Source organism: Heterocephalus glaber, unplaced genomic scaffold (assembly GCF_053883595.1).
Source record: "Heterocephalus glaber isolate CG9 unplaced genomic scaffold, H.glaber_assembly_v1.0 deba00001600, whole genome shotgun sequence".
Taxonomy (NCBI): Eukaryota; Metazoa; Chordata; class Mammalia; order Rodentia; family Bathyergidae; genus Heterocephalus; species Heterocephalus glaber.
The window spans coordinates 26,789,500-26,816,726 of NW_028258372.1; positions in this window are offsets into that span (position 1 = coordinate 26,789,500).

Below are 27,227 nucleotides of genomic sequence, written 5' to 3' on the forward strand. Positions count from 1 at the left end.
TTCATTATTTTAGTTTTTCATTTAGGTTCACTATTCATTTTTCATTGCTGTTTGAGTAAGAATGAGGTATTACATAAGTTATTAATTTAGTATATCATATTTTTCCACTATAATTTCTAGTAAAGATTTTTCCCTTATTTGAATTGCTTTGAATGTAGATTAGAAAATTATGTAAATGACTTGGTTTTATATTTGCTTGAAGTATGCACATAAAATTAATATGGGAATTAAAGAAGTAAAGTCCTCTTCCCAGAAAAAAATTTCATTGAATTTCATTTATTTTCTACATATTCACTGGAAGTGCACATGCACATACACAACATGCATGTAAACACATTTTAGATAGAATGCATAGGTGTACCACAGAAACACACAAAGTATAGTCTATGGAATTTATCTAGTTTCCATAGCTTGTAAATCACCTGTTACATATAATCTGCCAATGAGAATCATTGGATATATTCATTCTTCACCTTTAGAGCATATAGTACTATTAACTTAAGGACACAATTAAAAATTTCTGTTGGTAATCCCTGTCACTAGTTAGGTATTGATAATGGAAACATTTGGTACAAATATTTACCATTTTCCATATGTATTTTGAGTGAGATTAATCTATAGATATTTTTTAATTATCTTCATTAGGTTCAATTAAATAATTAAGATATTATCCTGAAAATAGTGTGGAGTTCTCATGCTGTTATACTTAAAAACTTTAATATATCATCAAGTTAGCCTATAAAATCATCAATTCTTGTAACTTTAAAAATTATTTCCATTTTTCTGAGAAAATTAGTCTCAAACAATATATCTCTAGTCACATTTAAAAATATAGATGTTGTATTTTGTATAGCATTATAAATTTCATGCATGGATAATTATCATACAATTACTTTCCTAGTACTGAGTCTCAGAAGTAGGAAAGTGACTAAGACAATGTTCATGCAGAATTTATAATGTATTTGTATAATTTTAGTGGTTATTATATCAATGTCATATATTTACATTTTCAATTTATTAATTGCCAAGACATACAGTCTTGAATATCTAAAAAGTATCTTGTGTTTGCATATAACATAATTGCAACATAATCTTATGTTTTTACTGAGGTACCATTTTTAACACAAACACATTTAACATATTTAGTAAACTTATCTTAAATATTTACATTTAAAACTATTATTGCATTTTACTTAACACAAATATTTAGTTTAACAAACTGTTACTGAAATCAAAAATTTTCCTTCAAAGTTGCTGTATTGATAGAAATTTATTTTCTCCATGATGTGGATGGGTTTGCAACATATGGCCACTTTTTGTCACAGATTTGAGACCAGTATGAAAGACTGAAGATGATGTATATCAGAGTTATTGTCCAACTCCATTTCTTCTGAAGACATTTAGACAATTTTCTTTTCAAAATTTTGGTATGTGAAATGCACATCTCATCAGAATATTGCTCCAAGTCTCTTTATTGTACTAGTTCTTAGGCTTCTGCCTTCATTTTATAATTTTAACTAGTTTGCACTGTAGTTATCTTAAACAAATCAAGTATTTTCTTTCTATTTTTATATTTATTTCTAGCTTATGACCACCAGAGTGTAATCCTTCTAAAGAGGAAGTGTATGAAAGTTTTCTACTGCAATTTCATCATCAATTTCTTCTTATGGATTTCTGAGGTATATGTAGAAATTCTAATGTATATATAACATATATGTATCTCCATTTTTTCTACTTCTTCTTTGACACTAACATGATCACTGCAGCCTTTTCTTTATATTTTCATGACATCTTTTTGTGTTACATTTTCATCATTTTTATTATGTCTTTTTTTCCTATTTCTTTTGCTGTTTTTCCTAATTACTCTTTGAAAGGGAATTAATTTCCACATCAATTATATATTAAATACATTCAATCAATCCCTTTGTTGGAATTGGGGATTGTTGTTATTGTTACAAATCACATTCTGCAATATTTTCAGTGGCCATTTGTATATTTATATGACCTTTATTATTTATTTTAATAGTTTTATTTTTAATTTTTATAATTCTTATATATCAGATTGGTCCAAATGCTACTAATTACTGTACTTCCTTTGTTAACCTGTTATTTTGTTATAGTTTTCAAGCTCCTTACTTCTAATTTTCCAATTCTTATAGTTCCAAATCCAAACCACATTTTGCTACAATTATATGATTTATTAAAATTTCTCTGTATATGCATTCCCTTTTACTCTTCTAGTTTCTCTCTCCAATAAAATGACACTTCTGGAATATTTTCATTTTCCTTTTTTCCCTTACTAATCCTGAAATATTTTCTCTGCCAGTCAGTACATAAAATTCTTAGATTTTGCTGATTATTTCTATTTCTAGATTATTTTAAATTCTAGATAAACATTAAACTCTCCATGGAGATGGCTCTTATCAAAAATGCACTTATTTAAAACATATGCTATACATGCCCAGAGAATTTATGACTATTTTCTTTTGTTTAATTTTGTTTAATTTTGTTTTTGAATATTAATTTTGTTTTAGAATATTTGTATGCTTCCAAATATATTTGAGATTGATTTTTGGCTACATTTGCATTGATTCTTATCCCTTTTGAGATTTCATGTTCTATTAATAATCATGTTAAGATTTTGTCTTCAGATTTTTTTTTGTACAGTAACACCAAAGTGATTTTTAATTTAACAGAGCTGATGCTGCAGCACTGACTGGGGGTCATTAGACAGGATGCAGCCCTCCTATACTGAAACCTGAGAAGCAGCTGCAGGCTTGTTTCAGTTGCCATGACTGTTGGGCATGCTAATAAGGGGCCTAGATTCCCCCCTTCCTGATTTTAGCCAGAGTGACTTCTCCTTTCTTCACCCTCTAAAGTGGTGGTGTGAGGTATAGGCAACATCCATGCTGTTTGTCTGCCTGCTCTGGTCTTGGAATGGAAAGGGGTCCTTTGATAGCCAGGAAAGACACTGAAGCAAACTGTCTCAGTCCATTGTGGTGCCAGGAGGAGCAAAGGGAAGCAAGGGGAGGAGTATACCGCCCACTGGCAAAGCCACGTCCCTCTCCAGCCAACTTCTCATCTGTCTCACCTTCCCATTGACAGATTTCATCCTTCTTATTTTTAAGGAGAGCTGATGGGTGAAGGTCCCATTTCCTTAAGTGCTTCAAAGGGAATCTGGAGAAGCTGATGCTACCTACTTGGGGAAGAAATATCTCTTCCAGATAATTTTAGTAATGTGTAGGTTCTTGGTTCCTCCAGAGATATCGGAAGCATTGCAACTTCATCAATTTAACATAGAATTTTTAATCTGGAAGACACAAACCTTACAACAGTTTAAAGAAATAGGTAGTGTGATTACTTGTAATGGACATCAGTGAAACTACCTTTCAGCCGGTTCCATCCAAACTTGACCGCCTGCAGCTGCAAAAGCTCCTTTCTGTGCTTTTGGTCTGGAAAGTGTGTATCTCCAAGGCCTTTTATGGCCTTCTTCATTAGGACAAACTATTTCCCAAACTTCCCATACTTTGAGAATTTTCACCATCATCCTCTCCAGCATGGCCATATTCTGTGTGTCTTCAGATAGTTCTTGTCTGATATTTGATGATTCACTTAAATCTATGTTCCGCATAGTAATTTTTCTTACAACCTGTCAGTAAGATGAGAGTTTAGTTTTGTATGTCTCTGTTGCATGATTATTCTTTCTGCAAATTTTTATTGCAAGAAAATATTTTTTTCCTATGCAAATAAATTGTCATTTTCTCTTTCATCTTAGAGAACTATGTATACAATTCCTATCTTTTCTTTCCTTAAATTAGTTTATTTATATATTAGAAGTTGTATAGGTATCTATCAAATATGATTTCTTTTCTTTTGGGGGGGTAGGGTACCAGGGATTGAACTCAGGACCTTGCACTTGTGAGGCAGGCAGCAGTACCACTGAGCTAAACCCCTGGCCCAGTGCTTTTCTTATGTTCCTAATTGTGTAATTTTAGACATTTCTTTTTCTTAATTATCTAGATGGTTATTTGAGATCCTATGTGGCTATTCTTCTAATTGCCACTAAAGTTAATTTTGAAATTTCATATCATTTAAATACTTTTAAATGCATCTTTTAAATGGCTTTTATGATTCTTTTTTATTGTCATTTTCTTATTCTCCTGCTCTATTTTATGAGCACATGTTTTGCCTTTCTTCTTTATAGAGTTTGGATCCAGCTTTTATGTCCTTGTATTCATTTGTAATTTCATTCTTCCTTGTTTCTTCTTTGTAGTTCCATTCCTAGCTGCAGTACAGTCCAGGATGCACCTTAACCCAGGGGAAAATGGCTAGGTCTCATCGCTCAGTCCCTCTTTATTTAAAGATCAATGACTTTAATACATAAGGGCTGAGAACCATATTGCTAGAATCATTAATTACTGTACTGTGCTGTATTATGGAAAGAGGCACAGAGAGAAACAGACACAGAGAGACAGACAGTGATAGAAACAAAATACTATCCAAACATAAAAGTGTAAATGATTATATGTAGTAGAACATGCAGGATTGCACACATATCTTCACAATTTCTTGCTATTGTTTGGTCTTAGAATATTTGTTGAACATTGTGATAAATCTTACCTCTTCATTGATTATACTAATTACAACACATTTAGTCTTTTACCTATTCCTTTGACACTCTCCCTGTATCTCTTTCATGTACACTTAAATATAAAAACCTTAAAAATGACAATGGGAAAATTATGCATTATAACCAAACATTTAAATAACTTGCTTTATGAAAGAATACATAGATATTTTTCTTGATGTTTTCCAGAAAACAACTAATTAAGTTTCAAAATGATCTGATGAAAATGGATATGTGGGAACCTTAATTATTCTTCTTCAATCATAATAAAATTCTTTGCATCAGTGCAACTTGGGTCATTTAAGCGTTAAAAACTGATTCCTTGAAGTACCCTATTGTAATCTTTCATAATAAAAGGAGTATCATTTGGCATGCTGAGCCAAAAGGAAAATGCGAGACATGAAAAGTGAAACAGATGATAAGTAGACTTTTCCCCACTGCTATTATTGTAAAGTAAATAGGCTAGCTTAATGTCTTGAAACTGTTGATGACATTTTTTCCAAGTACTTTAACATTAAATATCTGTCTAGAAATACCCTAAGGAATATTTTTAAATGCAATGAACTCTTAAAAGATCATCATAAAATCATTCTTAATTATGTTTAGAAGATCAATTTCAGTATCTATGTAAATCAAATTTTATGTAATGCCATGTTACATGCATGGTCAGGTAAGACTTAGGATATAATATGTATTACATTTCAAAGCAATCTATATAACTGTTAAGTATTAAAACCAATTTTCATAAAAAAAGAATATCTATTGTTTCAAGTATTTCAGGATTTAAATTAAGCACTGATAATTATGAGTGATGGTTATATGATTTGAAATAACAAATAATACAGACATAGATGTCAGTCATTTTAATCCTATGCCCAATAAAAGGAAAGATATTTTTTAGAAAGAGCCTAGAATTACCCTATTAAAGTTTATGAATATTATACTTAAATATTCTTGTATTGTTATACAAATCAAGAACACACTTTTGTTGAAAGAGCTCCCTAGATTAACAGTGCAATATAGAAGCTAATATAGAAGACCAGTGTGGCTCAGAGAATCTCAAAATCTTTTGCTAGTGTTTTGATTTCTGGTAGCACAAGGAAGACATTTAAGAAATGTTAGAAAGCACTGCTAATCAAATGAAAGTTCAAATGAATATAATTTTCACACCAAAATAGGCAATACTCATCCTTGGCTATGGAATTCAGTTCATCTATGCTCTTCTGTGTAATTTTTAATTGTTTAATAACTTCTATCACTATATAAAATTACATATTAACAATATGTGGTCATACATATACTGCTCACAGAAAAATATAAGAAGTACTGTAATCAACACTGTATTTTTTATGAAAATGACAATGAGAGATATTAGGAAGTTCTGATTTTATTACTGTATTTTAATTTCATTTGCCACTATCCTTCCAACCAACTAAAACTTAGAAAAAGAAATTTTAGATATTCCATAAGTTCTTTTTTAATATTTTATTTATTTTGTTCCTTTCTCTTATGCATTTAGAATTATCTTTTCATTGTCTTTAGCTACTTTTTCCTTTCTCTAATCTATTTTTAATGTGAAATAGAAGCACAGTTCTTGTAGATTTAATGGAAATTATATCTCTTTGTGTGTAGGTAAGAGTGGTCACATGTGACCTTGTCTTTATGTGTCTACGTGAATGTCTACTTAAATAATTCTTCATGAAATGTAAATAACATTTAAATATATAAAAATTATTGTCTAAATATATGCTAGTTCATCCAAAATATTCAAATGTTTTAAAAAATGTCACTACACTTAAATCACAAATAATTAATTAGTGATTCCAATAGCTCAATTTCAAGTTTAGTTCTTAAAATGCAAACAAAGGTGAACACAGAATACAAGAGTCCCTTTCTTCAAGGAGCCTATAGTGCAGTATTGAATCACAGGTAATACAAAACATAAGACTGGAATCATAAAATATAAATGAATATAAATTATGGAAGCCAAGTTAGTAAAAATAAATAATACTGATCAGAAAATGATTTTTTAAAGCTGAATTGAGGATAACAAATGAAGAAAAACAGTTCAAATATGCATTTTGATCATTTTAGGAATTGGGAATAATATGACAAGAATTTTAAAAGTATCAGATATACAATAAGTACAATTTATAAGAAAACAGTACAAGTAGAAGATACTTATTAAATACCTGTTTATCCAATGACAAATCATCTTTAGAAATCTAAATGAAGAGTATCTGGCTTTTCAATATGAAGAATTATCATGCTCCCTTTTCCTCATGCATACATGCTTCTTTAACATGAAAGAGCTGGATACCAATAACTGCATATCTTACTTGAGGAATATGCATCATAGAAGTAAGAGAGAAATGTTACCAATCACAAGCACAGTCAATCAAATCACAAACTCACAGTGCTGACATCTATGTACCAATAACCCAAGTAAACAAAGTAGACAAGGTTAAGTGAGATTTTACTGTGCTCATAAAACTCCTTAATCTTAAAGCAGCAGTTTGTCTCCACCCCGTGGTGTGACCCTTGTATCTCTCTGCTATTAGCTACCTTTTCTATGAGCCTGGGAAAAATAAACACTTTAGTGCTAGTAGGGGTGGCTTTGAGGTGCTTGCAGTTTGTTCTCTTTTTATACTGTCCTAATGCTCCTCATAAGGGGAAGCAGAACCAGGCATCATGTCATTGATGACAGCTGATAAGTAAAGAGTGACAAAATAAACCACAGAACACAACCACATCCTCCATAATTAAGTGTATGTGTTTTAAATGTGCAGGTTAGTTGGTAAGGTTTGTCATTTTAAGAAATATTAAGTTGCTTTGGAGTGATCAAAAACATAAAATCATAGAATGAACTATCAGGTGCTATAAACCTAACATTCTATGTCACTCTGCACTAACATCCTACAGTTAGGTTCACCAGAGAGATTACCTGAAGAGTATGAAGCCTGCACAAAATACAGTAAAGGAAATAATAATCCTCTAAAGTCATGTAAAATTAGGGAAGTATACTGACAGTTATAAATCAAGTTTTCTAACCAGTATAGAATCTAGAAAAAAAAGACGTCTTCCACAGCAAAAGGAAAAGAAAGAAAAGGAAAATAAATCTCTTACCATGTTATTATCTTTTATCTTTTACTGTGGACCTTCACATGGAAAAGTATATGTCAATAGAAACTAACACAACCTTAAGATTTGAGGACGCATATTCCATATGGTTTGCATTTTAAAATTTCATTTTATGTTTTGGACTTGTTTTCTTCTTTTTAATATTTTAGTTTATTCTGTTTGATAGCTATTCCCCTTCTAGGCATCTTCGCAAAAGAGTCAAAGACATCATATTATAGAAATACCTGCATACCCATCTTTATAGCAGCACAATGCATAACATCTAAATCTTGGAAGCAACTCATCTGTCTATCAACAGATGAATGGATAAAGAAAATGTAGTATTTATGCAGCATAAATTACTACTGTGCTATAGATAAAGGTAGACTTGAGCCATATGTAGGAGAATGGATACACTTTATTTTTTTTTAAGAGTAGGAAAAAATTATTGAGAGAAAGAAAGTTTCTAGCTAAGAGAGACAGAAGGGGGACTGAAAAGTGGGTTGCCTGCCCACTTCACTTTTCAAAGATGTTTTATACAGCAAACCCATGTGGTGAGGTGGGTACAAAGTGGGACAAAATTGTAAGACCCAATGGAAATTTACCAGGTGGGCATGAGGAGGGACAAAACCATGACCAACCAATAAGATTACAAGTACAGTCACCCAGGCAATATTGATTAAATGGGAGTCAAATGGGGGACCAAGTCACACAGCAAGCTTACAGGGATTTTCAGTAAGGGTGAGGGTCAGGGATATTTCCTGGAGAGGCTGGGTTAAGACCTTGACCCCTTAAATGGGTAATTGACACCTATTTTTAGTATCAATCACTGCTATTTATCCCCAGGGGAAGCACAAGGGTGTGTAGTTTCTCTCCTTTTACAATTCTGGCCTTCAGTAAATCTGTCTTGGGCTGCCCTGGGCTGACCCTGTCTAACTGCCTACAAGATATCTAATTAACTTACCTATCTGCAATACCCCCCCCCCAAAGAAGTACCCCTAACTACTGTGAGGTGACAAAGGTCGAAGACAATTCTGGCTACTTCCAGCTGAAGAGGGTCATAGTTGTGATCAGCAGTTAAACATTACTCTCCAGAGAGTTTATCTAAAGGCTCTCCATAGGTGCTAGGCATTGTCATCTTGGTAGCCATATAGCTTTGAGTCTGGGGGAGACAAAGTCAAAGAAACAGTTAATACATGGACCAAATTGTAAGGTCAGCAGTATTGCTATGAATATAACCAATGAAGGTTTCCACTGGGAGGAATTAGTAACAGCCTCCCACAAAAAGAATAAGGAGAAGGTCCAAGGGACTCAGAATCCCAACATAGAAATTGTATGGTATAGTTTAGCAGTTATAACCTGTTGACAAGGTCGATCTGGTGGACCCTGGTAAAAGAATTCTAGAACATTTGTCATTGGTTCCATTTATATTACTGTTTGGAGTTTGGCAGCCTCTAGGCAAGAATAAACAAAACTTTTAAGAAATTAGAGCATATCTAAGCATGAGCATACTAGAATGAGAGGGCAGTTTGGGGAGAAAGTCACACTTAGAAATTGAAATAGTAATTGTAACCTGCTGGCTCTTATAGATTCTACCATAGCATTTTCCTAATGATCCATAACTGTGGTCAGCTACTAATGTAGATAGAAATTGCCAGAAGGGGTCAGTGACTGGAGCCCCTTTTTATACTATGACATCATTTTATGCCTCTTTTGGTTATTCTTTTCTGTTGAGTGTTTAAGACCAAGTTAAAGTGAGATCTGTTTCAAATCAGTATGAACTTCTTACTATTTATCAAGGTCAGTTAAGTATCCTCGGGCATTACTTTGGAACCATGTATAGAGTTTCTCAGCTCCTCTGTCAGGGTCAGCTATCAGCATGGGTCATGGCCTTGCTTGACCATGTTGCTTTCAGTGAAAGCATTGGAGATTTTTTCCTCTTTGTCACCCTTCTTTAGCACATGGTACATTTTTCCTCTGGTGCCCAGCAATCTCCCTGCTCAGGAGGTTGAGTCCAAAGATGTAGGATCCTGTAGAAAAGGTTCTTTTGTATCCTGGATCTTTGTTGACCTTGAGGGGCCAGAGCCAAAATATTGGCTGTCCTCACACCCCAGTTACCTTTCTAGTTTTGGTCTACAAACTTTAGTTGTTGAACACCCAGAAGAGAAGATCAGTAACATAAGAATTTCAGTAGGAGCGGCTTAACTATTATAATAGTTAAGACATCAAACACTTTTGAAGTATAAAGTACAGTTAGAGGGCTGTTATTTTGTTATCAACCATGGTTGTTTTAGTAGTTGAATCCCTGTAGATTGTTAACAGACAACAGTTATATATTATAGAGAAACTTAAGATCAAGAGCCACACATATTATTTTAGCATAACAATAATGATGACATTGTCTTTGTAACACATGTTCAACTTAGTATGAAATAGTCTTTTAGTCAAACACCTCCATCTGATAACAAGACATTAAATGACAAAGAAAATTCTTATTAATTATCCTTTGGTAGGATGCCATCTAAAGAGAACATACATATTAGCCTATAAATGTACCTTAGGAGTTCATAATGTCTAACCTCTAATTTTAGTGTGTGACACTGTTTCAACTGTGTGGCAACTGAACATCCCTAAATGTGGTGACACAAATAATATACATCACATAAGTTTTTAAGGAAATTACTATTTGGCTATCTCATGCTGGCTTGACATGTGCCTCTTATCACAAGTAGCTGGAGTACAAGAGAAAGACAGATACTTGAGTCAAAGATCATCACCATAAACAATATCTTAGAAGACCTATACACCCAGAAGGTATGAATATATATGCCATGAAATAAAAGTATCAGTTACATGAAACCTTTTGTCCCTTAATTTTGTTTTGTACCAAGAGATTTTAAATAAAACCTTTTTTTCTCACAGAAAATTTAGACAATCACCAATGTATACATATCACAATGATATGTTTAGCGATGTATTTCCCACAAGGCTATGGAAATTATTGGGGTCCCCTTTGTGAACAAAGGCTGGAATAAATTGTTTTCCAGGCAATTGCTCCTTTATTTACCAAGGTGAATCCTGTCCAGTAGTTTTCCTAAACCCGAGTCTTTATTATTATCTTAAATTTTTACATGAACTGTGAGAGCCAGATCATAACAATTAACACATTATTTTAACCAATGAAAGATTCCCGAGATATTATGTATCTTAAAAATCCAAACTTCCAAAAGAAAAAAGTTCAAACAAAACAGTTGTATGTTTTTTAACTAATTGAACAGACAGACACACACACACACATAAGACAACTTGTTTATAAAGAAGAGTGCACTCAGATGTATTTGGCCAAGTTGAATTATAATAACTTTTATAATTTTAAGATTTATAACTATAAGAAAGACTAGCCAGAACTTTGTAGATCAATTAACAGAGATCTCTTGTAATAAGAATCAAAAGGAATAAAAGTCTTCTACACCTGTGAAAGCAAAAAATGGTTTTAAGATGGGCCTTAAACTGATGATTTATCTGCCCATGGTTGCTTTGATAACCACAGTTGTTTTCTCTAAAAGGACAGACCATTAAAGGTAATTTTAATTATCTCCAGTGGGGTCCACTCCAGCTAGGTTTGCATGTAGAAGAGACTAGGTGACAGCCTTTGGAGCTAAGTATGAATTCCATGCAGTGAGGGAAGAAGGCCTGCCAAAGCTCCAACCTGCTGTGCTGCAGATGTCTACCTATGACAGTTTGGGGTTTTTTTTTCATTTTTGAAAAGAAACAACGGAAAAGAAGGCATCCCCATCTATCCTCCTTGTTCTGTGACCAAGCTAAGTTGTTCCTTAGACTTTATCTCATCCAGTGCCAGTGATGGTAGACTAGAGGTGCAAGGAAGTGACCAGAGCCAGTTTAGCTGTTCTTACTATTCTCTAATTTTTCCTGAGGGCTGAAAGACAGATAAATCTGAACTAAAACTTTTCCATTTATTTTTTGAGTTCCAAGATTAAACCCAGACCAGTTTTTTATATGGCCCAGAGATAAGTGAAGGTCAGCTTTATTCTGGAAGGATTTCAGGGAGGGGAAACTCACCATTTTGGAAGCTTTGTCTTGAAATCCAGCAGCCACAAAGGAGGAAAATGACTTGAATCAAGCTGTGTTATTTCTCAGGATCAGGGCAATGGAGAAGGGACAGAAGAGTGTCTTTAAGTATGGCACAAGAACTGAATCTTAACCATCTCAGGTGTAAAAGGACAATTAAGATCAGGAGCTTTTCCAGAGTGGATCTGTAATACTTAGCAAAACACATCTCCAGAGACAAAAGCTATGATTGAATCCAACTGATTTGCCAAGCAAAACAATCAAATCAATAAGCAAAGAACCCAAATGGGTGCTTTTTGCCTCTTGAAAGAGAATGGAAGTGTTATGACAATATTGTTTAGGGCTTACCCTTTTAATGAATTACTCTGAATCTATAATATCTAACTTATGATTGAAATACCCTACAGGCAGTTGAGCACCTCCCTGATGTTCTAGAAACACTCCCAAAGCCATGTCTCACCTTTTATTAACATACAAACTGAAACGCTGTCTGTAGTTAGGCACTTAGAAGTGCTTGTTTGAACTACTAGAGTGCAGTCTGGGAATAAGGTTCCCAGGTGTCTGTCTCTTGGGCTATCTAGCTATCTAAAGGAGCCAAAAGCCTGTAATTTCCATGAATTTCCTTAGCTGTTTTAAGAGTCTTGGGTTGTGGAAAGGAAATAATCAGTTTAATTCTTTTTTTCCCCAGTCTTTGGGTTCCCTCATATATAAGGCCTAAATATTTTACCTCAAAGCTGCAAAGTTGGCCATAGATCGATAAATATTATAACCCCTCTGTTAGAAAATTCAGCAGAGCAGATGTCTTGGTTAGAAAGCTCTTCTGAGGAGGCACATAAGAACATACCATCTACATATTGCAAGACTGTAATGGGAAAAAACTACAGCATGCCATTTTATCAAATCAGGATGTAGGGATGTCCTATCTTTTCCCCTGATAAATAGTTGAAAATTTAAATTAACTGAAGGGTTTAGTTCTCATATATCTTTAGACCTTCAAGAGTACATGCCTAAAAATGTCTTCTATTTAACCTCATAACTGATTGGCAGGCCAGTGGGGGCCTTGTATAGGAACTGCTTGTGTTCCAGTAGGAACCAGTTGTTCCCCTGGTTGCTTTCTTTCAACCTTCCAAAATTAAGATAATATTTGTCTCTATATGTAGTAGGAGGTTGTAATATTACTTGTCTATCATTAAAAATCAATATTTAAGAGCAACATTATATCTTTCTAATCTAGTCCATAGGTCTGAGTAAGTCCTCTGAAGACTTCCATGTACATATCAGGATCATCTGAAAACTTTCATAGGTTTCATTTAACGTGTATTATAACTGAAAGAAAAAGACACATGAATACAGGTAGTCCCATATTTGTCATTTACTTCCTGCAAGGGATGTTGTCTTTGAGGGACCTGAACTTAAGGAAGGACAGATACAGCCTCAAGGAGGTTTTAATTATGGCTGGCCTAGAAACTCCACCCTGAGCACCTGGTGGTCAAGGCTTAAAAGTTGTCTTGGAAATTTTGTTCTCAGTTTCTAAAGGGTGAGGAGTAGCCTCAGGCTTAGAGGTACTGAATCCCTTAACGGTGAGGTGTCTCTCATTTTTCTATGGCCCACATTTACATTTGAACACAAACAAGAATTACTTCTTAGAGTAAAGAAAATCTCAACATAAGATGATTTTGACTATTTTCTGCCTTTTACGGTATAATTTTAATTGTGAGATAGCATTATAATACTTTTCTCTGTGTACTTGGCTTTAGGAGATAGGTACATCATGCATGCACAGGTGTAAAGAAATACTAAATTGCTCCTTAATATATTCCAAAGGAGTAAGAGTTTCAGATATGGAGTTCCTAATCTGAAACAAGAGAAACAAATATGGTGGCCCATAAGTCTCTGCTTTATTCCTCTGCTCCCTAGGGTGTCCCCCAAGGTTTATACCACTCCAGGGTAGGTAGCTACCATCTGGAGAGAGAACCGGAAAATAAAACTGGACTGGACTATCTACCCTTTACCAGTGTGTGATCTCTTATCTTCCTCAGGTAACTCATATCACTCCAGTAGGTACTCTCAAAGCACAAGTTACAATTGACTTTAGTCATAACAATCATGTTCAGAGAAGGAAGTACTGCTAGCAAACCAAGAAATTTAAACCACTGCTTTCTAGTTCCTTGAAAGAGAGAGATGAAAATAAGTCAACAGTCAAATTAGGGCACTTTTCCAGCAAAAGAGATCACCTCCAGAGATGTAAGTCAGAGATTCTGCCCTGGGCCCAAGGGCAGAGAAAGCTCTTAGAAATTTCTGTCATCTATCCAGACATTTAGGCAACTTTTATTATCAGCAAGACAAGGCTACTCCTTTAAGGTACATTTTAAATTCACTAAGTATTTGAAACTCACAGGTCCTCCTAGGGGCCACAATCTACATAGAAAAGGCACTCTTATCAACTTCCTATGCACTCAAGAATGAAGAGAAAGGCTGACCAAAATAGTCCCATATTCTAGTTAGCATGTAAAAACACAAATGCAAGTTACTGATTGCTATTTTCCCTAGTGTAGGACAAAACAATCCTTGCAAGTTGTTTTTGTCTTACTTTCTGGAAGGAGGAGCAGTCTGACTACAAAAGATTCTCAAATGAACTCCCAACAAGTTGGAGAAAAGTTTAAGGGGAGTTTCTAACTCACTAGCAGAGAGAAAAAAGCCCCAATAAAGCTCAAGGTGGTTAAACATCCCCCAAAATTACCATACAGCATTTTATAAGTCCACAGTTAATGTTCCAAAGTCCATGACCTATCAGAAAAGGCATTTTTCTCCCCTACACACATAAATGATGAACACTATGCCTAGATGGGGGAAAATCTTCAGGTATTTTTACTCTATCAAAAATTTGTTCTGTACTTTTGTCTAGAGGTCTTACTAGTAGTAGAGAAAGCAATCCAAACCTGTAGTTCAACTCTTTAATGGAGACTTAAGACAAGGCTCTGATGGAATCATTTCAGATCACTCTGAGAGAGAGGATATCTGATGATCACTGATAGAGTTCCCCTTTTGTAGGGAACAGGGAAAGGGGACATTACTAGAACCTCTGCAGTAAATCCTAGCCTCCTGCATGCCACGGCACCACAAGGCTAATTACAGGAAAGGTAGAAAAATGAGACTTTGAGAAGAAGCTGAGCTTTGGGTCTGGTCAGCGCTGCTCTGGACAGCAAAGAAGAAAGGCTCCAGCTTACCACACCTTTTATTTAGTATGTGGGGAGTAACAAATGTGACAAATGGCTTGCAGAGAGTTCAGTACATCCTGTGTAAATAAGATGTAACAATCCAAGAACAAGGAGGAACTGAGTAGATGTTTGTTCCTCCCAGGATGTTTTCAGCTCCCAGGATGTTTCCTGTCCTGGAGAATCCCAGCATCACTGGATCATTGAGGTCTCAGTTGTGACCAGAGGGCAAAATCCAATTATGTCTCAGAATTCCATAGCTGGGCTGTAGGCAGGAGAACTAGGCTAGCCAAATGATTCTTCCCTAAAATTATGTAGCATTGCTCCTGACACCCTTTTAGCTCACTGAGGAGTCCAGATAGGGACAAGATGTGGAGATTTTCTGTTGATTACCCAGATGGGCTGTTGGGAGCTAGTTTCTTCTGAGGGACCTTTGGGTATCTGCTAAAGGGTAGCCCTGGCCATGACCCCTCAGTTGTCACCTCAGTTTCTTCTAGTTCTATGCAATGAGACATCTGTCTCTGAAAGGAACTCAATTGCCTATCTGGTCAACATTCCACCCACCATTGGTGTCAATGAGAGTGGGGATTCACCAGAGGGAAACTGGAGAAATGTGTCCTCTGCTTTGTGAGTAGCAGCTGCTCTAAAGGCAATTACTAGCTGGCAGGGTAACCTCTGTTTGGCATTCTATAAGGGACAGACAAAAGCCTGAACTGTCTTTATCTGAGCTGATTATATGAGACCCATTTTACAACATTTTTAAGCACCTAAGTCCACATGCAACACATACAAAACAAGAATAAAATATAATTTTAACAAAGGACAATGCATAAGAAAACCAAGAAATGCAAACATTTAAAACAGAACTTAAAATGAAGACACTTTTGAAACAAAAGCTGAAACAAAGGCCACAATTTATGAAACAAAAACCAGAATCTATGAAACAAATAGCCAGAGCCTATGAAATGAAAATTAACAATCTATGAAGCAAAAAGGCCAAAGTTAGAACCTATGAAAGAAAACTCTTACCTCTGACCAGTAATCTTGGTGGGACCTCCAAAATGATATAGGTGGAAAAGATACAACTCCCAAACTTACTAGATATCCAAAACGTGAGTTCATGCTCTCTAAAATCAAAGAATGAATTCTAGGAACAACAGAGGTTAAGAGTAGGAAAAATTTATTGGGAGAAAGAAAGCTTCTGCCTGAGAGACAGACAGGGGACCGGAAAGTGGGTTGCCCTGGATGCACTTTAAGACTGTATTCTTATGTGAAATCAATCAGATACACAAGCTTAAATATTGCATTTTTTTTCTCATATGGTATACATTTTTACCATTTTAGGAAATAGGCATCAATGGAAATAATAATTGAAGGAGAAAATAAAGGGCTCCCAGATTTTAGAGGGTCTGTTTCTTATATGAATTGATCATATGTAGTTAAAAACTGGAAATGATCTACTTTCAATACTTTGATCAAAAAATATGCTTTGTCTACTAAAGTCTATCTTTCATATATTTTCCTCTTTTATATTGATAGCAACCACATTACACTTTCATAGAGATCAAGTCATATAGACTAAAAATACACTCAGTCCATTGTCTTTTATTGTTCCTTTTAATTATCCATTGTGATTCCAAGATCTCCTTTATTCTTATGTAATCAAATAATTAAGAGAATAGTAATCAATTTCCACTAGTTTTGTGCTTAAATTTAGGTTACATAACTTGGTTACAGAGGATTAAGTGCTCACATAGGTGTTGTTCCTCTCCAGTTGTCCCCTGTTAAAATTATACTACTCACTGCAAAACATTTTCACTTTCAATGAGCCCTGTTTTCAAGTAATGTTAGTTTCCATTTTACAGACAGTATTTAGATTCATATAACTAGTCATTTTAAATTGCTTCTATTTAGTCTCAACTTTTCTCACCATCTCCATTGTCTTTTTTATGTCTTAACATGAACTCTTTTTGTCTTTCTAAAGCCGACTCTCATAAGAGAATGTTATAATGGAAAGTACTCTGCAGTTAAAATTAGAACTTTTGCTTTTAACTCTGTCATTTCTATTATTTCTAATAAGAAGAGTTACTTACTGGAGCATTATAGATTCAGTTTAATAAAAGCCATTAGTCTCATGAGATGCCCATATTTAGTACTTTATTTCTTGATATAGAATTTGGAAAAATGTGTTATACTCTAAACATACTTTAAACAAATAGAGGGGTTTTTATAGCTATAGAAGTAATACATTTAAGAATAACAGCTTTGAAGCAGTCATTGTTTAATTATATTTATCTCCATTATGTCTTAGGAAACATTGATTTTGAGAGTGTAAAAAGATCATTAACTTATCTAGCTCAATTCAATGTAGTAAACATCCTATTAAAACAATCTTTTACAGAGTAAAATATTAAGTTGTAAAACTGTGCAACATACATTAATTGAATGATGAGTATCCCAAGATGCTAATAAGTCTTTAATAGAGCCTTATTCCATATTATATTTGTATGCTGTAAACAAGGTACTCTCATAATTATTTGAAAATTATAAAATTGAAGTTATATTAATTATGTTATCATTGATTATATTGTACTACTATGAAAATGAACATCATAATATTGTAGATATCTAAGTTAGATAGAAATTATTATAAGGCAGTTGGATAAGACTGGGCCCTCAGAATAGAAAATAATTGAGGCACATTCACTGGTCGACATTATAAAAAGGGAAAAAGTGTTACCTTCATACTTTCCCTAGAGATAAATAGCAGTGATTGATATTTTAAATAGACAACGATCTCTTATCCCATTTCCTTTCCCGAAATTTCTTGTTCATTCTATGCACACTTGCAACATGACTTGTTTTTCCATTTGATCCCCATTAAATTAAAATTACCTGGCTGACTGTAGTTGTGAGCCTCTCGATTGATCATGATATTGTCCCAGCTCATGCCCACCTTGTGATTTTCCACTGGAGCTTATTGTTTTGGCCCATGTTGTACCTGCCTCACCTCATGCCTTTGCCCTATAAAACATTCTCAGGCAGGAGCTGTCTTTCCCTCAATAAATATTCCTTACTCCTAAGCTTTGTTGTTCCTAGAATTAATTCTTTAATTTTAAAGAACACACACTCACATTTCATATATCTAACAGGTTGGGAATTATAGTATTTTCCTTGTTTGAATTTTTTGGCTTATTTGCATTACTTGGTGCCCTATATCAATAATATTTTTTATTTCAGTTAAATGCATATATTCATTATTCACATGGACTTCATAACACAAAAGGGCACCCCTACTACATGTTAACTTTTGTGTAATTTTTCTGTTTCTCACCACATAATTATACCCCAAACCAAATAAAGAGAACTGACCATTGCTAAGCATACATCATAAAAGAAGTACAATTAATCTTTTTTTATGCAACTCTAAACATATTAATTTAAAGTTATTTAGTGTGTGCTTTATTTTTTTAAACTTTTATGATCATTGAATTGTGAGCAGTAACAAAGCCTAGTTCCTGTGGTACAAAGTTACTTCAAATTTAGAAGCAAAATCCTGACTTACTCTCCCCTCTCCTATTATTCAGAGTTCAGTTCCTGAATTATCTTCAAATATTTTTGTCATAGTACTGAAACCAAATCTGACAATTTTGTCATTTTTTCTTAAATTATTCTTAATTTTTTTGTTAAATTCTTTTATTGGTACATTTTAGGTATACAACACAATTACATTTCTCATTTGGAATTGTACCTTTACATAATGCATCTTGGTTCTGATTTTTTCCCCATTCCTAGCTGAATATTTTTATATCTGTTATTGTCCTGTGCCCATGCCTCCTCCAAATTCATACTCAATGCACACATCCATTTGTATAAGCCCCAACTCGTGTGCTTAAAAGAATACCTGGCTATGTGATTTGATCACTCAGCTTCATTGCTCTTGAAGCTGCTTTTATCCCACTTCCACTGGCCTACAGTTTTTTTTCACTTATCTGAGGTTCTTCACACTGAAATTTATCTACAACTTACTTTTTCTTTTTTTTGGATATACATGAATACCACTCCCATTATTGTAAATTGTTGATTCTGGGTGTTTTCTAAAATACTATGAGCATACTATCTCCTTCTACAAAATCAATATTTCACCTTTATCACCCATAGAAGCTGAAATTGCTTAGCATAAGGATAAATGTGCTTAGCATAACTAAGCACAGTTTGCACAACCCATCACAGTTTGATCTAATCTGTAAAATGATCTCATTCTGTAAATAACATTATCTTAATTTTCTACCTCTCATTTTTTTCTTTTGCTTTTTTATTGAGGGGGACAATACTAGTGATTGAGCCTATGGTTAATGTACTGAACTACATCCCCAGTCCTTTTAAATTAAATTAATTTATTTTTTATTTGAGAGAGGGTCTTGCTAGTGTTTCACTTTGCACAGGCTAGGCTTCAATTTGTGATCCTCTTGCCCCAGACTCTCAAAGAGCTAGGATCACAGGCACACAACACCATACTTGGCTCTTGTCTTTTTCTTTGTAAAAGCATTTTTTTTTCTTTTTTTAAATAGTGAAGTTCATTTGAATGCATTGCACCCAAAAAACTAGAAAAATCTCTCCAAATCAGTACAAGTTCTTCAGAAATACAGTACTTATTATCTAAGAATTATTTAGCAGTTAATTTTTTCACTGCTTCCTGAAGTTTTTATATTTTGCCTAACATAGTAATAAAACTATTGATTTAATTGAAACAATAATTTGTTCAACTAGTAGCCTAAGACTGACAATTTTTAAAGAGTAAATTATATGCTTTATATTTGTTATAATTCCCTAGAGAGGTTTGCCTACATTATATTTTATTTGCTTTTCTTCTCATTTGAACTTACAGTTTTATGACACATTTAATTTCTCAACATGTTATGCTTCATTTTAATTGGTTTCTCTAACATTTCCCGGGCACTGCAAGTACTTTATAATAGAATTTTCTTAATTTTTGTCTTATAACATTATTATTCATTTCATTTGTCTGCCAAGTAAATATTTATGATTATCGTTTTGAACACTTATTATTTAAATCAATAAATGAGGAAAAATAAACAATTTTATGTTATCTTTTTTGTCTAAAGAAGTTTGTACTTTTACCATTTCTTGAAGGATAATTTGTCAGTTGTATTTTTCTGTCAACAGTTCAAATATTTAATTACACTTAATTTGTTTGGATTTTTTTTGGTGAAAATAGCATTACTGACATTATTATTATCCATAAATAAGATATTTTTTCAGATAATTGTTTTTCTTCAATATTTCTTTATCTTATATTTTCCTGAGTTTCACTATGGTATTAATTATGTAAACAATCTAAAAAGTCACTGATTTTCACTTTGTTCTCTTGCTTTCTTTGGGATTGGGGAAGAAGTGATGACTTCCAAGCAATTTACAACTCAGAGGTAAAACTCCTTGTTTTAAAATTATTTAGTTGTAAAAAACATAATAGTACCATTATAGGGAAAAAAAATCCACAGTATTTGATTTATCATGCTTCATCAGAGTTTCCTTAAGAAGTTATTTAATCTTACCTGGAATATTTACATACTATTTTAAAGATGCAGATCTCTTCTATATTAAGAGATAAAACTTATGTAAAGTTTTATTTCAATAAAATTTTAACAAAACAGTTCTTTTCAAAGAAATGTCAAACTTCAGCAAGACCAAGGAAAGAGAGAGAAAAGATAAAGAAGATATGTGGTTTTTTTAATACAATGGAGTACTACCTACCAAGAAGGAGGATATAAACTTGAGACATTTCTAGTTAAATGAATGTACCTTGAGGACATGCTCTTAAGTGAAATAAATCAGACACACACATTTAAATATCACATTGTTTTGCTAGTGTAAGAAACCAAAAGGGTAAATAAGGACCAAAATATAATTCATATTAGCAAACAGGAAGTAAATATTGAAATGGGAAGTGTGACAGGGAGGGGAGAGGGGGAAAGGAAATAAAAAATAAAATAGAAGGAAAACTTGAAACAAAGCTTTTGTAAATAAGGATGAAAATAAGGGTTAAAGAGAGGGGAGGGGATTGGAGAAAAAGGAAAAATCAATACATATTACACATTGGTACAAATCCCCTATGATGAATGTGATCACTATGTCTATCTAAAATGTACCAATAAAATTTTAAAAAACCAAATAATTAAATAGAATATCACTACACACCCTGAAGATTAGAAAAGGAAATTCTGGAAACAGCTCTACACACACAAGTAAGACTAACTCAATAAAATGGACCGATTCTTTGTAATATAAAAATTACCACAGCTTAGCCAGAATAAAATAGATAACAGATATAGTACAATACAGGTACAAGCACCCAATGATAAATGTAAATGTATTGTATACCTAAAATGTACCAATAAAAGAAAAAAAATATATGTGTGTTATTAACCCTATAAAATATCCAAGGCTATAGAAAAACCTCAGCTATTCTTGAAGGTGAGTCCAGTTTGCATTTCCTGAATGAATCTTGATTCTTCCTATTTATATAAGAAGCTCTTCAGCTGAACATACAAGTACATAACTGGAAAGTTTTAATGTTGGATTTTAATTCCTTTGTCCTTATCTTAGAAGGGCAACAATATTTCATTTAAGATATTCTTTTAGATGTTTGTTTTTGAAATCTAACTTTAGAAGCAATTTAGTCTCTCTATTTGAATTTCACCTTAAGAGTTCAATACTAATAGGAAATCTATATTTAAATGGAGGACTTATCTATGTAATTGCTGCAATGGTCACTTTGATGAACATTTGTGATAATTGCTTTATTATATAATTAGAATTTAACAAGATGCAAAGGGAAGTATGTTGTTATCAGAGACCCCTACTTGCTTGATGCTATGATGCAAGGTGAAAAGAAAGACTTAGAAACAGAATTAAAGAGAGAGAGAGAGATGGGGAACTGGGATGGCCAGTGCTTGAGCAAGCAAAGACTCTAGCCATCCAGAACTGCTGATATTTATTGGTGACACAATCATTGTTAAGTTGGGGTAAGGAGGTTACAGGTGGTTGCTAGAGATATGTTGATGACATAGGCAAGGCTTGTAAAAGAAGAGACAAAGTGTTCTTGTGTTATGAGCAAAACAGACTAGATATAGGTTGTAGTTAATAATTAACCTTTTTTTTTTAGTTAAGAAGGTTTTAATTCTGGGAACAGAATTTGAGTGCAAGTCACTCTGACCTGAGTTTTGGTCAGACTCACTTCTTAAAACAAACCATTTGTGGGGTTAACTCTTTATAGCCTTCAGTGCTTTCAGCCTGCTTTGGGCATAATCAACACCATATGCAGTCTCCCATATAGTGTGGAATGGAAAGTTCAAAATTTATTAAAATCATGGACTGGTCTTTATCAAACTGTGGTGTAGGTGAGCACATAATGGGAGATTTCAGAAAAATCTATGTCTGCCTGCCAGAGTAGAGTCAACATAAGTGAGGTGGCTATATCTGCATTTATCTCACTATGTTTCTAATCACCATAACATCCTGATAAAAAGAATAATGCTTCATATTCTCTTTCAAAATCTCATTAATAGTAATTTTTTTAAACAATCTAACCTGGATCTAGAAAGGGAAAGGAATTCTGAGCAATACTTCACCTCACAAAAATTGAAACACTAAAAATTAACCCAGTTGCTATATACATTCAGATTGTTTTCATGGCAATTTTCAATCTCATAGTTGAATCATAGATAAACTCTTTCATCACAAGAATAGATATAAAAGTATAAAAAATTGAAAATGCATAATTTATATTTATATAAGTTATTTGAAGAATTCATTTAATCACTGGAATGGTTTGGTGTATTCTTTGCCTTTTAGATAAAAAAGAATCTTGTCATTAGCAGTAGTTGAACGATCTATTACATAGGAATTGTTTGTGTGATTGTTTGAACCTGATACAAATCTTAGAATGCAACTTCTCCAGTATACAACAAACTCAGGAGGGAGTTCTTTTTTACTCAATATTAATTCATCAAACTCCTAACATTATCTTTGTCAAAATGAATGGTAAAACACAATGTCTAAACAGATGATCAGTTTTCAACAGAAAACATAAGAATATATTATTTAAAGTTAATATAAAGGAGAAATATATAAATTTTCTTTGTTCTCATGAATAATACCTTCAAGTTATATATTCTTTAGGTTTTCTGATGAATATCTTCTAGTTATTTACATTATTTAGCCAACATTTTCATGTCTTTTATGTCAACTCTTTAGCAAATACTTATTGAACTCCTACTACTGTTCAATGAATAGAAACAAGTTATTGATTTTACATAATCTGGTAATATTTCATTTAAATTTAAATATTTGATGTAATCAAATAAAGTAAAACAAGTTCTTAATTTTATTTGAATTCATTTTGATTTTATGTGAGTGGGTCAAAACTAAATTGTATTAAATATTGTGACACATTAGGCTTGGAGGTAAGTTCTTGTTTTGTGGTTCTTTACTTAACCCTCCCTACAACCATATGAAGCGATCACCCAACTTGTGTAGAAAAGAAAACACTGTAGGGTCCAAGTACTTTTTATATGATAAAAAATATATGATCAAGGAGTTAAAGTCAAGAATATCCAAGTATAAAGCCATGTACTTCCCCTGCTGAACTACTAATAATTTTTATTTTCCCTTATATAGAAGTTGTCATGCTTTAAAAATATTTACCTTTTTCTGTACTTTTTAAAGCAAATAAGAAAGACTTTGTTAGTATTCCCCAGGGTATACATGTTTAAATATTATGTAAGTTCCGAAATATTTCTGTCCTATTCTATTTTGGGTGTCTGAAGGACAAGTATCATCTGAATATTGGCTTAAATGTTAGAAGCATTTACTAATGACCTGTGGGATTTCCAAAGAAAAAAATGTAGTGCTTTCTTTTCTATCTATTAATTGCCTCAGGATATTTAAGAATGTTGTGCCTGCTCTTCTATATATTAACTATCTCACTATGGAAGATGGATTAATCTTTCCTGGTTTAAATTTCTTATCTTTAGAAAAAAACAATACTACGTCATCTACTCTACTGTATTATTCTTAAGATCAAAGAAATCAATATGTGTTGGAGCTGGAGTGGCATTTAATTATATCTTTCTCCTTTCTCGCTTCTGAAGAAATTTAAAAAACAGACGTAAAAGTTAGGGCTTTAAATATAGATATCTTTTTAATATAATTAGACTAGATTGAAGAACACAGCTTGGAATTGAAATCAAGAAAATTACCTCCTCTTAAATCTAGATCTTAGCAGTAATTAGTGAACGGAATAGAGCTGCTAATATACTAACAGATTATGCACATAAAGCATCACAGCCTTTCTTCACACTGCGTCACACACAAAAGAGCAGAAATTGGATAGGAAACAATGTGTTTCTTGGCCAGCCACCAGATGGCCTGGCAAGAGTTCTGACACAGGTTCTGAGTCACTTTCAGACAAACTTCCCCCAGCCCCAATGAAGAAGAGTAGAGTGAGGCCCTCTTTATCCCAAGTCATCAATACAGTGTGGGGACTAAGTGAGAGATTGCTAATTCTTGCCCAATATTAATACTTATGTAATTAAATAGTAATACCAATGTGAGAAATTACTGATCTGTTAAAAGTGCTCAGCAACATTGTAATGTGGTTAGGTTTAAAAAATGGATAGAATAAGAAGGGACTAACTTTGGTTTTGTCATGTTTGGGAAACTAAGCTGTTTCTTCCTTTTTTTTCTCCCTTCTTATTTCTCCATACCTAAGTTGAAATACAGAAATGAGATATATTTGATCATATGTTAAGGCAAAGTATATTGAAGTAGAGAAGAATAAAATCATCTGTATTATCTCTTATGCTGAGGGTGAAATAAATTCTGTTGTGTTAAAAACAGTACATTTTGGAGGTTCTTTTTATAGCCTACTAACAGTAATCTTACTGATATCTGTAAAATTGATTAATACTGTTTCAACATTTCAATCATACAAGTCATCAGTTTTCTCATGGGCGGGATGCATTCACTAAAGAAAAAATATTGTACAATTTTACATGGACTTTTGCCTTTAAACAACAGAAATCTCAATTGCTTGGATTTAAGAGCACAAATAAAGGCCACCAATTTCCTCTGCTGAAGATGTGAACAAATGAATGGAAATAAGGAACTGCACATGTGATTAACACAGTACCACTAGGAGGTAATGGTCTTTCTGTTCCTGAGTCAGAATTAGATTATTGCAGCTACCGTTGGCATAGGAAGTCAATATACCTACATAGAGGCAATTATAATGCAGTGCTTGAACATATGGCCTGAACCTTGCCCAAAACATATGAGAGCTATTTCTCAATCATGTGAGTTATTCTTTCTTTCCTAGAAATGAGTGGATTAAGAGAGTGAAGGAGGCACAATGAAGCACAGATATCAGTAATTTCCTTGACTCTGTTTTCTAAAGCTCTTGTTCTCTTCACCCATTTCCCGAGTTTCCTTCAAGAGTTAAAATAATCTGTATATTTTATGAATTACAGTAATAACACACACATATACACATAAGAATTTGTAGTGAAATATAAGGGTGAGGAATCTACCCATATTATCCCACTCACCAATAAGAAAATATGAGGTTTTAAAAATAAAATTTGTTTTTTGCAGGATGAAATCAGACTCAGGTGAAAGAACAAGATAAAGAGGATTGGTGACATTAGCTAGGTGACAGGAAGAAGTGGATTTGAGGCTAGGCAACCAGTTAATAAAGACAGAGTCAGAAAAATAAGAAAATAAAAATGTGACTAAATGAGAAATTTTCTCTGAGAGATTGAAACCTAGCTGATGAGTTCTCATAATCAACAACTTTAAAGAAATAAAGAGGCAAAAAAGTACAGAAACTGAACTTTAATGTTAATAGTTGTAAACAATAACATTATTTTGTAAGCCATAAGGATATTTAACTATATTTTGCTAAAACAGTTAAAATTAAAAATTAAAATTATATGAAAGCTGGCCTGGGGTGTAGTTGTTTGGTACGGTGCTTGCCTAGCATGCATAAGGCCTTGGGTTCAATCCTCAGCACCACACACACACACACACACACACACACACAAATTAAACAAAAGCAAATAATGTTACAATAATATTAGAATGGGTAAATGAGTTTAAATGAATAAATATTTTGTAAATATAATTTTTGTTTGGCTTCTTTCAGCCAGTTGAGGGGGTACAGGCCTAGAATCTCAACATTCTGAGAGCCATGGGTAGGAAGATTCCAAGTTTGACCACAAATAGACAACTTAGTGACTTAGGGAAATCCAGTCTCAAAATAAAACTAAAAAAGGGTGAACATTTATATCATTGCAAAGGCCCTGTGTTCAGTGCTGGGTACTGAAAAAAAAGTTTCTTCCATTTGGATCTTTGCATCTTTTTCAGTAAATTTCATTAGCTATCATGCCTTTAAATCACATAATGTAGGGGATCACTGAATAGCTTAATCTAAAGTGCTACATTAAAAATAATACCATTAATCATCCACTAAAAATAACTCAAAGGAAAAAATTTACTGATAACATAAATTTTGAATATTATATATTTAACCTAATACTTTATGATTTTCTATTTGTGTATCTTTAATTATACTATATGCTAGGGTTATACATAAACAATGGAATATACAGAAAAAGAAATAATCCCATCATTGTGAGAATAGTGAAAGACAATGGTGAGACTGACAAACACATTTAAAAAATATAACTCTTCTTAAAACTGGTGTTGAAACCCAAAGAGAAGATACAAGACAGAAATGACAAGATTTCCACTTGACCTAAGCCTTGAAGAATGAAAAAGCATTACTTCCATTTAAGAGTTTGATTTGGAACCCTTACTCTGCAAAACATTGATTTTAGCCATTTGATTTTTCAAAGTACTTACTAATAAGATTTATACACTAAGAATGAGTCATAAAATGTTTTATTGGGCAATGGACTTTTTAACTAATTTAAAACATAAATTTTATGGTACCAATGCAAAAATATATTATTTTATCAATTGTAAAATACACAATATGTGATTGAATAATAAATTGGTGAAATATTGTTTAATTAGCTTAATCAAATGTTTCTAGAAGGTATACATAGATCAAAACATCATACCATAGACATACA